This window comes from Rosa rugosa, chromosome 4 (genome assembly GCF_958449725.1).
Source record: "Rosa rugosa chromosome 4, drRosRugo1.1, whole genome shotgun sequence".
Classification (NCBI taxonomy): domain Eukaryota; kingdom Viridiplantae; phylum Streptophyta; class Magnoliopsida; order Rosales; family Rosaceae; genus Rosa; species Rosa rugosa.
The window spans coordinates 12,364,726-12,382,770 of record NC_084823.1 but is presented as its reverse complement, the minus strand read 5'-3'; the positions used below and the strand labels follow the sequence as shown (position 1 = coordinate 12,382,770).

The following is an 18,045-nucleotide window of genomic DNA, read 5'->3' as shown; positions in this document are numbered from 1 at the left end:
GGTCAATGGAGCTCACAAATTCAGGGAAAAGTTGTAAAAAAAAATGGAGCTAGGTGAGAGTGAGAGACTGCGCGTAGATAACAACTAGCGGAGACAACTTCGTCGACTGATGACTTTCTGTCAATGAGTCAACGAGGATCCGTCAAAATAAGTAGGGCTGGGATCGGGCCGAGCCCGGGTAAAATTTAATGGGCTCGGGTCATGACAATTTTTTTCGGGCCGGGCCCAAATAATGATATTTTATTTTTAGGACCGAGTTGGGCCCGGACCGATTTTTACGGGCCGGGTTTTCCGGGTTTTCGGGCCCAAAACCTGATTAGGGGAAAGAGAAAAAAAAAAAACAGCTAACTGATGATAGAAACAAAATGAAAAAAAAAACAAGTTCCAAACTTCCAGTTTTCCACATTCTAACAATTCAAAGTCCAACTCCAACGATTCAAAGTCCAACTGACCAAGATCCACACTCCAACATAACAACTTGCAGATTAAAATCTTCCAAGTTTCAAATAAACAACTTCATAATCAAAGTCCCAACTTCCAAATAAAGTAAAAAACAAGTTCCAAACAGGCAAACATTGTAGAATGCTAAAGTAAAACATAACTAGCAGTAATGGATTAAAATTGTAAATGGACAAATCCACTGAATTCTAGGCTGCACTGCTGCAGCTCCTTAATTGAGTTCATTCATTCCAGCAGCTTCATTTCAGTATCTTCCTGCAGTGAGTTCATTGAGCTTGGACAGAAGGCTTGTTCCCTGCAATTTGAAAACATGACCAGCAACAATTCAAAAATAAGAACTCTAGCAGGTTTAGTACTTGAAAGTTAAAACTTTGACCATGCATTCACAAATTAAAGCTAGTCGAAGATATATCTTCGATCTATACATATACCATTATTTCTGTTGTGTCAAGTCATGATTTCATTAGCACACAAAGTCACGAAAATCACAAATGATCATATTACAGTGGATGCAGACGATCTGTGTGAAATATTCAGTGTGCTTTATTAAGTATGATCTGTACCAGGCTACACGAGGGAGAGATTGGATAGCAGACGATGCAGATCTTGACCTTCCCCGAATCCTCGCAGCCAAAATTGATAGCAGACATTCCTCGAAGATTCTTCACACGGCCATGAAAGATTGAAAGGAAATCGCATCAATTTTGGTTATTGGAAGAGGTGGTTTCGAATTCAATCCCAACAATGAAGTTCAAAGATAGGGTTTTACTTACAGTGAGTAGGAGAGATCGAACCGGCGAGGCTGGGTCTACGGTAGAAGCGGCGACAGGCCTTGGGTCGGCGGATGGTGGTCGAGAGAGACAGAGAATCGAAAGCCTCTTGAGACTGAGAGAGTGAGGCTGAGTGGCTGACTCGGTTAGGTTAGGGTTGATTGATTTTAGGTCTTTAGTTGGGTTAGGAATCACATGTATGCACATATTGTAAGCCTGAATATCACTACCAATAATATGCTAACATGTGTCAATTGCACCAAATTTCGGGCCTTCGGGCTTTTTTTCTTTCTGATTTCTTGGGCCCGGGCCCGGACTGTATTTTATTTATTTCGGGCCGGGCCTTGAACAACATGTTAAGTAAATGTTAAAGCCCGGACCGTTCGGGCCGATCCCGGGTCGGTTTTCTGGTTTTCGGGCTAAAATCCCAGCCCTAAAAATAACAAATAACATTCAAACAGTACTGAAAGAGCAAATTTTGGCCGCCAAGGAAACACCTTTGCAATTAATTAGGAGTAAAGAGGAGGGAAGGAATTTCGTCCAACAGGTGGTGGGTATCTGGGCAGATCACAAGTTCAAGCTTTGCCAGCAATGTCCATATCTTCTAATCTTTCATCTGCAACAAATCAGCCAGCCGAGTGGTTCTGAGCTGAGATCTGAGTGGAGGAATTATGATCAACGGTGGTCGTCTCTGGTTCAGTGATTTTATGGATTTAAAACAAATGCGTAGAACAGGAATCCACGCGGTGGATATGGAGAAACATGGAGACAGTAGGAGCTATGAAGAAGAAGAAGAAGAAGAAGAAGAAGAAGAGAAGAAGATGGCCAGATGGGCTCTAATCTCTAAAACAGTAGCTGCGAAGAAGTAGATGAAGAATTGGCTTGCAGCGAAGAGTTAGATGAGAGAAAAACGTGGTCGAGAAATGTGGGTGTGGGTGGGTGTGTGAATGAGAGCAACAAAGGGAGGGCATTCAAAGAAACATCATTTTGTTACATACCATTTCAAAATCCAAAGGATTACAAAAGCTACTTAGGTATTGCCAAATGACACATGTCCTTAAGACTATGGAAGATATTTTTTGATCTACTTGGGCTGGGTGTAGTGGGTTGTGATGAGTTGGGTTTGAATCTTTGATGGGAGCTGGTTTTAGACTTTTAGGTCAGGATAGAGATGGCGTTAGGAGAACCTAATCAACCTATATGTCATTCACAAGTGTATTTGGCATTGAGTCTTCCTCTGTTAAATTTGACAGCTCCAGCTCTGTCCATCTTTTATTTGTTTATTGTTTCTTTCTTTCTCGCCTCTCTCTCTCTTCCCTTCTGCGTTCTAATCTCTCTCTCTCTCTCTCTCTCTCTCTCTCTCTCTCTCTCTCTCTCTCTCTCTCTCTCTCTCTCTCTCTCTCTCTCTCTCTCTCTCTCTCTCTCTCTCTCTCTCTCATCTTACCCAGACCAAAGCAACTCATGAAAAACCTTCATGAATCCTTATTGTCTCTACATTTACCCAATTATGCATAAAATCAGAGAACAGATCTTATTTCCTTTCTATATTTCTGGGCTTCTAAGCTTTTGCTCTGTTTCTAATTAAACAAGATGGAAACAAAACGATGAGAAGATAGATGTTTGTTACCTGGGTGTGTGTGTTTGGTGGGGTGGTAAGGCTTTGGTCTCATATATAAGAGGTCAGGAGTTCGAGCCCCATTAAGGGTGGGAATGGGGTGGGGTTTAAAAAAAAAAAAAAAAAAAAAAAAAAGAAGATGTTTGTTACCTTGTGGTGCTAGCTTTATTACCTTGTGGCAGCTTCCATCTCTACATCCAAACATCCTTTTGCTTCCCACCTTACCATCTCTTCCAACCTTTGGCATCGCCGTTTGGGGCATCCTTCTCCTGCCTGTTTACAATATATAGCCAATGAGTCACTTCATTTTCATTTTGATTCCAACAATAAGTGTGAAATTTGTCCTTTGGCTAAACAAACTCGCCAACATTTTCCTTCTAGTTCAATATCAACTTCTCGATGTTTTTCTCTTATACATTGTGATATTTGGGGACGACATAAAACTCCTTCACTCAATGGCGCTTATTATTTTTTTAACTATTGTGGATGATTTTTCTCGTTTTACATGGGTTTTCTTAATGCGCCATAAAAGTGAAACACAACCCTTGCTTCGAAATTTTTTTGCTTATGTCAAAACTCAATTTCAGACTCATGTTCAACAAATACGTACCGATAACGGGGCGGAATTTCTTTCTTTACAGGATTTTTTTCTTGAACAAGGGGTTATTTTTCAACATTCTTGCGTTTACACACCCCAACAAAATGGTGTTGTTGAACGCAAACATAGACATCTTCTAGAAACTGCTAGGGCCCTCCGCTTCCAATCTCACTTGCCAATTGATTTTTGGGGGGAATCTGTTCTTACCGCTGCCTACACAATTAATCGACTTCCTACACTTTTATTGAATAAGAAAACCCCATTTGAAGTTCTTTATCATAAGCCTCCTGACTATTCTGGAATGCGTGTTTTTGGATGTGTTGCTTTTGCTACTTCTGTTCACCCAGCTTCAAAATTTGCTCCACGAGCTCAAAAATGCATTTTTCTTGGGTATCCATTGGGCCAAAAAGCTTATAAGCTCTACAATCTAGAAACAAAGAAATTTTTTACCAATAGGGATGTTCTTTTTCTTGAAGATACCTTTCATTTTCCTCCCCAAACTCATTCTCTTTTTTCTCCTTCTGATCCCGTGTTACCTAACCCAGTTCCAGATTTGCAGCCATCATCTTCCTCTAATGTACCTGCTTCTCACTCTCCATCATTTTCTGTCGCACACGCGCCTGATTCAATGGCTGAACCGGCGCCTGAAGCGCCTATACCTGCGCCTAACCCGGTGCTTGACCCCACTCCTGAACCCGCACCTGAACCCGTGCTTAACCCTGTGCTAGCACAAACGCCTGAACCCGCGCTACGCCGGTCCCAACGTTCCCGTGCGCCTAACACTCGTCTCCGTGATTATGTCTGCTCGCAGGTGATTCTGCCACCACACCATTTATCATCTCCTCCGCCAAGTCCTCCACCAGGTACGCGTTACCCGCTTTGTAATTTCATCTCTTATCAACGGTACTCACCGTCCCATCTTTCTTATGTTGCTTCCATCAGTAGGGCTGAGGAGCCCTCTTCTTATGCAGATGCAGCCTCTGATCCTAAATGGCAGCAAGAAATGGACGATGAACTTGCCGCTCTCACTGCCAATAACACTTGGACACTCGTCCCACTTCCTCCTGGCAAACGTCCTATTGCTTGCAGATGGGTTTATCGAATTAAATATAATGCTGATGGTTCTATTGAGAGGTATAAAGCTCGCCTTGTTGCCAAGGGATTCACTCAAGCTGCTGGGATTGATTATCATGATACTTTTTCACCCACAGCGAAGATGATTACTGTCTGCTGCCTCCTTGCCATTGCTGCTTCTCAAGGTTGGTCTCTTCACCAGCTTGACGTTAATAATGCTTTTCTTAATGGTGATTTGCAAGAAGAGCTGTACGTACATGTCTCCTCCTCCAGGTCTTCGGCAACAGGGGGAGAATCATGTGTGTCGCCTTAACAAGTCCTTATATGGTTTAAAGCAAGCCTCTCGTCAATGGTTTGCCAAGTTTACAGAAGCAATTCTTGCTGCCGGATTCACTCAATCAAAGGCTGACTATTCTCTTTTTGTTCAAAAGGTTGGTAATTCCCTCACAGTATTATTAATTTATGTTGATGACATCCTCATTACTGGGAACAACCTTGACTCTATTAAAGCTCTCAAACAATTTCTTCACACCCGCTTTCGCATCAAAGATTTGGGTGAACTTAAATACTTCCTTGGACTTGAGATTGCTCGTTCAAAAAAGGGCATTTATATATCTCAATGCAAGTATGCTTTAGAAATTATCAAGGACACTGGATTTTTGGGTGTAAAGCCAGTTGATTTTCCCATGGAAGAAGCCAAATTATCAAATAGAGGTGAGCTACTTAAGGATTCGGCTGCATATAGACGTTGGGTTGGACGGCTTATATATCTTACAATCACAAGACCCGAAATTACCTATTCTGTTCATGTTCTTAGTAGATTCATGCATGAGCCGCGTCAACCTCATATGGCTGCTGCACTTCGAGTTGTCAGATATTTGAAATCCTCTCCTGGCCAAGGTTTGCTTTTAAGTTCCAATAGCAATTTGAATTTGAGAGCTTTTTGTGATTCAGATTGGGCGGGTTGTCCTATTACTCGTCGGTCTACTACTGGATATTGTGTTTTCTTAGGAGATTCTTTGATCTCATGGCGTACCAAAAGATAAAAGACGGTCTCATTGTCTAGTGCCGAGGTCGAGTATAGAGCAATGGCTAATACATGTTGTGAACTCACTTGGCTACAATATTTGTTTGCTAATTTGCATATGCCTATTTCTTGACCTGCTATTTTGCATTGTGATAATCAAGCAGCTCTGCACATAGCCGCAAACCCAGTTTTTCATGAGAGAACACGTCATATTGAAATGGATTGTCATTTTATTCGAGACAATATATTGAATGGTTCAGTCAGCACCAGATACGTTGGTTCTTTACAACAATTAGCAGATATATTCACAAAGGCGTTGGGCAAAGACAAGTTCAAAGCATTGTTATGCAAGTTGGGAGTGCTTGATATTCACTCTCCAACTTGAGGAGGAGTGTTAAGAATATTCTATAATTAATATTGTAATTATGTGTATCTTTACGAGATTATTTGTAATATTCCTTGTATCCCTAACACTACTAGAAAAACAGGTCCTTTCACACGGATCGTGTTGTCACAGAGGTTCACACGGATGAATATCTGTGTATAAAGTGTTATAGTACACACGGAAATCCGTGTGTAAATATTTTTCACACTGCCTATTGTGGCCACATAGGGTTCAGATTGGGACCCAATATTTTACAAGTCAATTTACACACGGAGTCCGTGTGAAATAAAGTCAAATTTAGAAATTCCTATAAGGTTGTCAGATAGTAAATTAAAAATTCAAACAGTTTTCAGTGTGAAATATTAGTTCACACGGATATCTGTGTAAAAATATAAATAAATATTATAATACATACTTAATTTCACACGGATATTTGTGTAAAAATTAATATAATACCCACTTAATTTCACACGGATATCTGTGTAAATAATATATATAATAAAATTCTAATACCAGCTTAATAGTTCACACGGATATCTGTGTAAAAATATAATTAAATATTATAATACATACTTAATTTCACACGGATATCTGTGTAAAAATATAAATAAATATTATAATACCCATTTAATTTCACACGGATATCTATGTAAACAATATATATAATAAAATTCTAATACCTGCTTAATATTTCACACTGATATTTGTGTAAAAATATTAATAATAAATTCTAATTCTGCATCTCGATCCAGAGTCTTTACTCTTTATTCTCCATCTCCCTCATTCTGAACGATCTCTCATCTCTCTCCGATTTTCTCTCTCAAGAATGGACCTCCAACCTCCAAGCCAAGCGGCCGCCTCCTCCTCCAGACCCTCGTCTCGAGCTCCCAAATCTGAGCATGGAATCGACTGTGAAGCACACCCTGGTGGTGAAGGTGATGGGCCGGACCAGATCTAGAGGTCAGGTGACCCAAGTCTGAGTTAAGTTTCTCGACGACCAGAACCGGTTCATCATGAGAAACGTCAAGGGTCCTGTCCGGGAGGGCGACATCCTCACCCTGCTCGAGTCCGCTAGATAAGCAAGAAGGTTGCGTTGATGGGTTTTCGTCTTCGTCTTCAACGATGGAAAAGTAAAAAGCTATGTTCTTTGCTTTCTAACTGGGTTTATGTTTTGTGGTGTTGATTAGCAAGAAAGACTGGTTATTGTAGTGTTATCCGTAATTCAATTTCCTCAGTCGATTGAAATCTGACATACCAAATTGGAGCCTATCTTCAGTTCCTGTGATTAACCAAGGTTAATTACTTCTTCTCTGTTTCGTTGCTCCACTTTTTTTTTTTTTTTTGAGAAGTAGATAATTTCATTACTTATCCATGGCCAGAAGGCACGTACATCATATGCTGTCTTACACCAAATGAAAACCTAGATAGTCTAAGCTGTTAAACACATAACAGGTAACCCTCATTGAGGAACAACTTGAGCACAAATTTTTGACCTAGCCATAAGGAGACTAATCCAACAACTATCTAAACCCTTTCTAGAGTAACCCTAATTGCCAAGGACCTCAATTGGTGTACAATCAGAGAAACTAAATTTAAATAGAAATAGACTGGAATCAAATGCTAGGTATCGAACACGGGAAGCTTAGAGCTTTCCTTTGCCCTTATTCTTAGGGCTAATCTCATGAGCAGCTTCAACCGAAGGGTAAGTCAGACGCAACGTCCCACTCATCTTCTTCTGAGGGCGAGGAAGTTTGTTCTTGCTTCCCAGAGGTCTTCCAACCTTCTTCTTCAGAATTCCTTGTTCACTCTCATTAACAGCTTCAACCAACCCTAGGGCATCTGCTCGCAGTATGGGTATCTTACCACCCAGGATTGTCTTGAGTTTCTTTGGGGAGGGAGTGCAACCCGCCGTCCTGTTTCTTTTCTTATACACCTTAGGCTCCACTGGTGCATTCTGAATAGGTGGACTAGATCCGGAACTCCTAACCTTGAAGGCCAAACCGGAAGCATCGGTCCCAACTAGCTCTGTCTGCTGAGCTCCTACAGGTTCATCAGTTTCCCCAGCAACCATCACGGCCACGGAACTCGCAGATGGATCAACTTCTGACAATGATCTGTCTAGCTTTTGGATGACAGGCTTTTTCTTCTTGAGCAAGGTAGAGGAGAGTTGTGGGAGTTCTCGGCTGCCCTGGGCTGAAAAGGAGAAAGTTCCACCTGCAGTTGGAGGACCACCAAACGGTATAACCCTAGGGGTGGAGATGGCTGGGTTGGGTCCACTTTATTCATACTTTTCAATCTTAATGTTGGAATTCTTCAATTATTATTCCAAAAGATCTATTTCCTTTCCTCATTGCATCTACATATCAATTTCGTTGGGTAGTCACTTCCACAAAATGTATCTGGAGTCGGAATCGCTAACATCCATATTTTCTGTAATGCCCACCATGTGTATGAGAAATGTCCTCTGTGGGGATGCACGATTCAAAAGATGATATTATTGCTATGTTTATCCCATTTTGCAAAATCTAATACTGTTTACAAATTCTCTCTTAATTTTGTATTATTGGGTTTGGGTCTAAGAAAGGTACTAATTTGTGTTGCATTTGCTGCAGATTTGTGTACTTTTCGAAGCTCTCTTCAGAATTGAATCTGGGCGGAACATAAGAAGACGGTGAAATGGAAGCCTCCAGTGGGCCAAGGCTTTCTGGAATGCAGAGGCAAGTACTTGGTCTATACAGAGGGTTCTTGCGGGCAGCTCGTTTAAAATCTGCTGAAGATCGATGCAAGATTGAGTCACTTGTGATTCTTGTGATTCTTTCTCACAGCATACAGATCGACACCATTGACCGCGGCAAACAAATAGAGATTCATAAAGGTATATATAATCACTTTTGGTTTGTTGTTTATTTGTATTCAAACTTACCGATCTATATTGCGTCAGAGATTGAGTAGCTGAAACTGGATGCTTGTGTATGATTTACTGCAATAAGATCCCAGATTTGCAAACTTTTAATGAAGAATGATGAAGGAAAAAATTCCCAGATTTGCAAAATCTCAATGAAGAACGCTAAAGGAAAAATTCCCAGATTTGCAAGATCTCAATGAAGAACGATGAAGGAAAGATCTCCAGCTTTGCAAAACTTAAATGAAGGACCTAAAACAACATGAAAATAAATGGACCTAAAAATAAATATCTAATATTTGAATAATCTGGAAATTACAAAAATTCAAATCACTACCACAAAAGTGGGCTTTGGATACCATTTTATCCCCACGTTTTGGTTAATGGTGACAGCACCCAATTTTGTTCTCACTAATCCTCCCAAACGTGTGTATCTTTTGTGAAAATCCTGCCAAATGTGGGGTCAATATACTGTTGTAATATCACCAATGTTAGAAAGTTTTAGTGCCTCTCTCTTTAAAATATTCTTGTTATCTCTCTCCTCTTTTCCCTTTGCGGTGTAGAACTCTCCCTCTCCCCTATTTTGTTCCCATCTCTCAAGTGTTGAAGAGAGCAGCTATCTCTTCATCACTAACCATCCTTTAAGAGTTCGGCTCATGTCCATGTCCATCTCCATCACCATCAAAATGGCGAGAATTTTATACCCATATGGAATGAAATCTCAGACTTGCACAAGAGGTACAACAGATTATTTCTCTTCGTTAAAATCTAGTGTATTTGTTCTTTAATGATGTTTGGTCGGCTTCGGTTTCGGTTTCGGTTTCGGTTTCGATTTTAGGCTATTGCATGCATATCTCTTGATGGCAGATCTGAATATTGGGTTTATTTCTGTAGGTTATCTCTCTTGATGGCAGATCTGAATTTTGGGTATATTGCTGTAGTTTATTTTTGCATCTCTCTTGATTCCAGATTATTTCTTTTACTTCATTTCTATGGAATTCAAATCATGTTCAGAATGTTATGCCTTCATCAGAGTTGGTTCGATTACCAGAATGTTTCCTTCGTTATACGCCTTTGCCTGAAGCAGGGCTTGTTTTCCTTACTCCCAACTGCCCATGGCTTTATTACATATGAGCACTAATAATCTCAGAAAGGTTTGAATAGGTTAGTCTTTGCCTTCTATTTTCTTGTAATTGAGTATTTCCCTAAAAGCATAAGCATCCAGTTTAATTATCAGATAATTTTTTTCTTGACTCTTGTCTATTAAATATAAGTCCTCTAGTTGTGAAATGTCGGAAAGATTTCTTTCACCGTTTTCAGATATATGATAAGGAGCTAGAATTGTTGTTGTTTTTTTTAATTAATTAATTTATTTTTTAACACCTTAGCTACTGGTTCTAATTTCTAAGCTTACTCCTCTGTTGTTTGGTTCGTAGCTGACAAAATTGATGGAACAGAAAGAAAGAAAAGATTTCAATATACATTAAGCAAGCCAAATGTCAGAAATTGGATATAATTTTAGGTTGCTATGCTTATTACAATCAGTCTTAAGTTTTACCTTGTTTTTAAAATTTCTTTTTTTCTGTATGTATATAAATCAGGTAAGAAGGGATTTGAGGCTTTTACAATCAACTAACTTGAGATCTCTTCTCTCAGTTTATTATTTAGATATGGGTTATCATGTCCATGTGGATTTGGAAAATTATTTCTCTTTCCTTGAATCAATTTTAGATTTGTTAAATTTCTATTTTTTCTTTTCTTTTTATGGTCAGATTGATTTGATTCAGATTTACTGCTTTTGGTTTTCCGATCATTGTAAATATTTGATTTGTCAAGTGCTCGTTAGATTGTTTAAGGTATCCGGGCTTAAAAGATTTGAACCAATTTGGGTAAAGCTTCCCTGCCACTTAATGCGCCCTCGTTAATGTGAAACCATTATCGTGGATGGATCATAAATCCTTAACTTGCTCTTACATCCCTTGAATTTATATAGCAGATACTATACGTGCCTTGATGCTCACTTTTTGTTTGCAAAAATCCTCATTTCTTTACTTGTTTTTCAGTGTTGTTCATCACGTATTATTGGCTTCTTCCATGTTGGGGTATCCAAGATCTTCTGGTATCTGACCGCCCATATATTCTGTTCAGAAACATATTTCAATTCTATGGAAGCAGTACATGTATGTAATCTTCTGATTTATAAACTGTCTTTGGCATTGTATTTTATTATTGCTTTTTAGTTTTTCTCAATGGTTCACCTGGAATTCTTGTGTTAACCTGCATGTGTTTAGGATATTTGCAAACTCTAGTAATAACGGAAGCAGTGAGCAACCTCTTGGTATTTTACCTCATCAAATCCATGGTTCCCTAGGACACTTTTCACAGGACACTTGTGGGCCACTCCTCAGATAGTTTTGCACGATTTGCTGCAGCATTGTAAGTTTTACGTTGAATCATCTATTTATATAAAACTTATATGGGTTTATATTTAGTAATTGGTGCAAATATGAATTGCAATTACAACCATTGCATCTGATTCAACAAAACTTCTAGTTTTCAGTACTTGTACCTGGTAACAGTCTAGCAGGCATCTCATTCTATTTCTTTGTGTCAATAAAACTAGAGAACTACCTCTAGAATATGTTTTCTAGGTATTGAGTTAGGCGAGAATGAGAATAGGATTTCTTTATGCAAGCAGCAATGCATTTTTAGGGTGTTGTTGATGGCCCCTGATAATAAACGTTTTTAGCCACGACATATTTACAAGAAAACTTCATTGGCATGAAGAAAAGGAAACGCTTCTTTGTTCTTTACTTGTGCTGTGAGGAGCATGTCTGTATACCGTATTTGATCAGCGAAAAAAAAAAAAAAATTCAAAGGCTCATGTTCTGTGGTTTATGCTCCATACCTTATTACGATTTTGTAAAACTGTCTACTGCTCAATTGGGAAGTACTGAAATTAGAAGTGAAGATCTTGAGTCACTTGCTTATAGACTTACTCCACTGGTTTAGAGGGAGAGAAAACAGTTTGTTTACTGTCTTTCTTTTTGCGCAGAAATAGAGTACATTGTAATATAACAAGAAGAGGATAAGGGCCTCTGAAGAGTTATTATTGTCTGTCGACATGGCAGCTCGGAGAGTCTCCTCCTTACTCTCTCGCTCTCTCTGCTAGGTCTGCTTCTAAGCTTCTCTCTCAAGGTGACACCACCTTTATCTTTGTATTCTTTACTTTTTGCAGTCTTTTGTTTAGCTCTCGTGGCTTTTCTCTTTCCTCTGTTTACCTTTCACGAATTTATGTAATGAAATTGTTTCTGATGTGATCTTTAGGGAGAAGTGTCAGTAGATTTAGCACTGCTGCAGTAAGTGAAGAGTTGATCACCCCACCTGTTCATATGAATTGGTTAGTTTGTTTCACTATACTTTTTATAGAGTGCTAGTTATCTTGGCTCCCTGTCTCACTTCTATGGTTTTGGTTCAGCTTGGTATGTATTAAATATATTTTAAGAGTTTGATGTTGTCTTTTCAGGCAGCCAGATTAAACAAAATTACATACTTTCCAGGTATGGATCTTGCTTTTTATTTCTGTGCTTCACTGTCTTTTTCATGCTAGGAGTTATGATTCGAGTTTTGTATATTAGCCAATGAGTTGCAGACTATTTTGTGACTTAAGTATTCCTTTACATAGGTTGGGACGTGCTGCATATGAATGCTAGAAGATGTGGGCAGTTTAAGTATCCCTCCTCTTATAGTGCACTTTAATAAATCGCTTTAATTAATTATCAACTACTTTAGTTTCCCATGCATCTCATTATAGGTGTTAAGTTTAAATTAGATTCTTTTCTACTTCAATTATGTTGCTTGAAGCCTTAAACATGTTGCTGGAAGTCATCAATCGTCTCTCTTTAGGTGCATGCATGTTTTTGTACTCTGCCCAAATGTACTGAACTGTATTACAAAGTGTTCAGTTCAATTATGAGTTTTCTTTATTCCACACGGTGATGTGATTGCTAATTGAGAATTTAATGCATTTTTATGGTTTGATACTTCAATCTAAATTTCAGGCTCAGAAATCATTGATGTTGAACAGCAGCAGAGGAGCAATGGTGACAGCTTTTTCGACATTGAAGAGCTCCTGCAGATTGGGACCAGATGCAGAGGGGTGTGGTTTCTGCTTTTGAAAGTAAAAGAAAAAATATATTGGTTATGTTGTGCATCAAAATTATGAATATGAACTGCAATACGATAGGAATTAACTGAATTATATCCAACCAAGCAGCTTAAGAAGGTAATAGTTACACTTCCTTTTTGTTGTGTTAGTCAATGTATTGGTTTGTTCAGTATTATGGCTTGAGAGAGATTTTGGACCGTGAGTTCCTGAAACAAAAGGCTACTTATATTTTGTACCATTCCACAGGATTTCGATTTCATATTGTCTTTTTCACACTATTGATTTCAGCTGCTGCTAGAATAGATGTTTTTTTATTTTTTTTAAAAGAAATATAGTCACCAATAGAATTGGTGTGGTGCTAATTGTAGTGATATACCCAGGCTGACTATTCAACCATATATTCCACCAATCACAACATTGGTGTGGTGATCCATAGTCACCAATGCATGAACAGTACCCATCAGTTGAGGCACCAAAAAAACTGATAGTGAGCCCATGGGTAATTGTCACGCCACTTTTAGCAACCCAAACAATAATGGTGAGTGGGTTGGTGTCTATTGGCTTTACACACCATTCATTGGTGGTCTGAAGCCCAATTGACACACCATTAATAATGGTGTCTAAAGCCCAATTTTGTGGTAGTGAATGTTGGTAAATTTGGAAGTTAATTTAATTGGGATTCATACCGGACCCACCTAATATAGCTCACACAGACAAGCTTTCCGTGTGAAAGTGATTTAGCAAAGCTCGCAACACATACAAATTCTAAATCCGTGACTGTACTATGTGAAACTACCCATACACACAGATTTCCGTGTGTATTTCAATGTATTCACATAGAATCCATCCGTGTGAAAGTATCTGTTTTTCTAATAGTGTAACTTGTAGGGATTTACTTGTTGTACAAGAACCTAGTATGTATATAATCTTCTAGTATCAATGAGAATATTTATTCTACCTCAAATATTTTTCTCACAAAAGAAGCACAAGAGACAACATTCTCAGAATTAGCACATAGAGTTGAGGTGGACTCTTTAGGGCCATTGTTCACCAAGAAAGCAGCACATTCTCCAGATTTTGATATAAATGAAGACATAATAAGTGGCGGTTTGAAATTGTCTAAAAGAGACAATGGTTTGATCTCCAGCAATAAGTAGAGGACCGGAGGATAACTTCACTGCAGTATGCAATTTCATAAGGTGACCCCATTTTGGTTCCTCTTTTAAACCATGCATACTCATAAGAGCAGCTTCATCATTTACATGCATGATACAGTTCTGCTAGGAAATTGGCACTTCCTCATGTCAAATTGTAATATGTTTATGCCCTTATCATATGTATAAGGCAGGGAAACAGATTATAAAAACTGAAACAAAACACAGATCGAAATAATTGAGTCCATGTTGGATATTGTTCTACATTTCACAACAAACTTTTTATGTATAAATAATAGAAGATTTAACATATTAACTTTCTATAATGTACATATGACACTTCCAAATACATAGACGCACATAAAACAACAAAACTAAGCAGCATCAAACCCTATAGAAGAAACAAAAATAAGTAACAACTTGGACATACTCTAATATAACTAAGGGTCGGACCATGTGATATCCAAGCCACCCCAGTTGTCCTTAGATACACCTAAGGCTTTCCAGACAGCCTTGGAGGCATCAACAATGTTGTTGGGACAAGGAGGCTGATAATCATAGTCCTTATCACATCCCTCAGCAGAGTCACACTCATCCACCACCATGGCTACCACACTCCGCCCATTACCATTAATTCTGATGTTGTTAAGGCATCTTGATCCACCGTTGTACCAACCAGTGGATAATGCCACAACTGGAGTGCTATCATCGTGATACTTGCCATCACATTCGGATGGGCCTCCTCCATCGCCTCCTGCCTCAAAGCTGTTGAGAGTGAGGTATGCCTGAGTGTTACCTGACATTGGTGGCGAGCATGTGTATGTTAATTGGGTACATTTTTCCAGCTTTGCAGCAGTCAGAGTCATCCTCCTTGTTACATTGTCCAGGAGGGGGCTTCTTTCCTCTAATCCTTCCGCTTGGACTACATTGCTGAGCTTCACTAACCAAGCAAATTGTTAAAAGGAGAATGACTAGAAAAGACCCTTTTGAGAAGAAGCAAGTCATTTTCTATCTGTTTGCCTTTGCTACTGTTTATCTCTCTGCTTGAAGATTGTGTGGGATGCATGATGCATGAAAGCAATTGAGGATAGGTATTTATAGCTGTCAGATCGAGTACTAGGATACCAATCAAAGTTCAACATATCTTTTGCCACACAGTTGGGATTACACGTCAACGTAACGGGGACCCCAATTGTAAATAAGCTGTGAAACCAAGTGCAGCTGCTACTTGGGACTACAATGCTGTGCTTGTTAAGAATTTGTATAGGTGGTGAGGTTTATGATCAGTAGTTCAGGACTGTGACATCTTTTGAATATTGTAATGGAAGCTATTGTTTTTAAAAAGCATTAATTGCTATGCAGAAACATATAATGGAAGCCATCGTACGCGTTTTTTCAAACCTCGAAACATGTTTTGAATTTGTTGCGAAAGTCTGTACTGAAGAAAGCATTGGTCTTGTTTTGTTTTCATCTCAACGTGACAGCTACTTTCTTTATAATGTCGTCTAATTGCACTTTTATTTTTATTTTTTTTTATCTAAAGACCAGTTGAAACAAATTGCTTGTTATCGTTTTTGTTAACTTATTCGTTGTCCTTCTTGGCCCTTCAGGTTAGACTTCCTTTGAGGGTCTTTGGAGATGTGGTGTGTTGTTTTTTTACTCGAAAATCTAGTATTGCCGAATGCCGAGGTACCTATTCACATCACTAGTTTCCAACTAACTATAGCTTGCGGTTTAGCACTATTTCACTTAGTAGAACTGATTTTGATCACTTGAATCTATATCAGCGGTATCCAATCTTTTTGAAATTTACTTCTAATTGGTCATTGAAAAAAACGATGAACTGAGTGGACTAAATATGCAGGTGTGCGTAACTCCAATTCTCGATCATATGACCAAAAGGCTGGAAAAACCTGGTAATTTTATAAATCTGAGACGGATCTTTGAAGAAATCATGCAAATAAGGCTGAGCTTGGTCTGTGTGTTGATCTTTTTCTTGATTGTCTTTGATTTTTGCTACGAGGGCATGGAATAAATCATGAATTCAAGTATTTTATACTAGCTAGGATCTGTAATTGCAAATCCAATATATCCTGCATATGCTAATTAATGAGAAATAGTAATCGTAGAAGGATGTTCCCTGGGCCTAGTGGTATAGACTATAGGTAACATTTTGCATATATCCCAAGAAGAAGCAATAGATTCCTCTATATAGTAGTCTAATAGATATAGTGGTGTTCACCTAATCAGTAACTGACCTTGAAAATTATGCTCAATCACTATTGGATGTAAACATTCATGAAAAACTGAATAAGGGGGTGTGATTTGTAAAACCGGTGTGCAAGGATTTATAATGTCACCGGCCCAGACCAAAAAAGAGACTGCAGACTGGCAGTAAGTCACCAAGTTGAAAGCCAAGATTGCCACTGGATGAGAATTGTTGCTCAGGAAACAAATACCAAGGGATTGGTAATCTCAGCCAGAAGCAAGACAATAAACATCAACATACAAAATCAGCCACTGGCAAAAGGAAGAAAATTATAAGAACGTACTTTCAAAAACTTGCTACATTTGATCATCACTGCTGAACATTTCTCACTATGACATCTGCAACCTCTTCCAATTAATCCCACATGGGGAAGATAAAGTAACCCCTGAAATTATGAAACTACATGTATCAAGGAACCAATGTAACTCTTATCTTTGGTTGCTAGCCAGGTGATGAAGATGCTGGAATGTATATAGACTAGGGTAAAATCCTCATATAGTACCCGAACTATCACGAAATGCATTTTTTGGTACCTACAAATTTTCAGGGAGTCAAGTGGTACCTGTACTTAGGGCTGTCAATTCCGACACGACCCGATAACACGACTCGAAACCCGAACGAAATAAAGCGGGTTGAACCCGCACGATTAAAAAGCGGGTCGGCCGTGGGTCAACCCGCCAACACGAAGTGAACCCGTATAACCTGATTATGTTATACTTCATCTTGATATTTTAGATGTTGGGAGTATTTGATCATAAGATTAAACATAAGATTAAACTATTTAAAATATTTTGCTTTATAATTATTGGATTTAATTATTTATGAATTATATATAATTATTTATATTCTTCATCTTGTGGAGTTTTTAGTGAATTTAATCAATTTTTGCATTTTTTTAGTTAAATGGGTCGCATTGTTAACCTTTAAATAAGTCATTTTGTCAAACACGACACAACCTATTTATTAAATGGGTTAAGCGGATTGGAAACGGGTAACCCGTTTAATAAATAGGTTGGGTTTTGGTTTAAATTTTTGACACGATTATTAAATGGGTTGGGTTTGAGTTTGTATCTTGCGACACGACAAATACCTTGACCCGACACGACCCATTGATAGCCCCCTGTACTATCCCTCTGTTAGCCCTTATAGTACCTCCGTCCATTATTCCGTTAAAAATGCTTATGTGGCGGTCATGTAACACTCATGTGAGTAAAATAGTAAGGGTAAAATAGTCTATTCATTCATAATTAAAATTATAAAATTTAATATATTGAATATCAATAATTAAAAAATATTTTGACATATGAAAAAAAAGATAAATAATACCCAATTTATTCTTCACTGTTATTGAGACACTTGGGTCAATTAATTTAAGTACTTTTATTTTTGTTTATTTTTTTTATTTTATGAAAATTTAATATATACTAATTTGGAGATAACTTTTGTCTCGAACAATTAATAGGATTAATCAATAGAGATGGTAGGTAAATCTAGATATTCACTAAATTCAATTCTTTTAACCTAGTCTAATTTATTTTAATTTAGTTTAATGAAAAATTTGTAAAAGAAATATGAAAAATAGGTGTTTTGCGATTTTACCCATACTTTAACGGAATAATTGACG

General features: G+C 38.2%; 1 long non-coding RNA gene and 2 pseudogenes across 1 annotated transcript; 2 read left to right on the top strand and 1 right to left on the bottom strand.

Annotated features, from left to right (window-relative positions):
• The first annotated feature begins 6,669 nt into the window (after window positions 1-6,669).
• LOC133706999 (small ribosomal subunit protein eS28-like) lies at window positions 6,670-7,025 on the top strand (annotated as a pseudogene).
• A 182-nt stretch (window positions 7,026-7,207) lies between these two features.
• Window positions 7,208-13,257, top strand: LOC133707000 (uncharacterized). The gene is made up of 10 exons (XR_009844861.1): window positions 7,208-7,222; window positions 8,541-9,568; window positions 9,725-9,994; window positions 10,894-11,010; window positions 11,122-11,266; window positions 11,886-12,028; window positions 12,158-12,230; window positions 12,357-12,390; window positions 12,516-12,561; window positions 12,892-13,257. It is a non-coding gene; the product is annotated as an uncharacterized LOC133707000 (long non-coding RNA).
• A 121-nt stretch (window positions 13,258-13,378) lies between these two features.
• Window positions 13,379-15,351, bottom strand: LOC133706997 (putative ripening-related protein 1; annotated as a pseudogene).
• Between the last annotated feature and the right edge of the window lie 2,694 nt (window positions 15,352-18,045).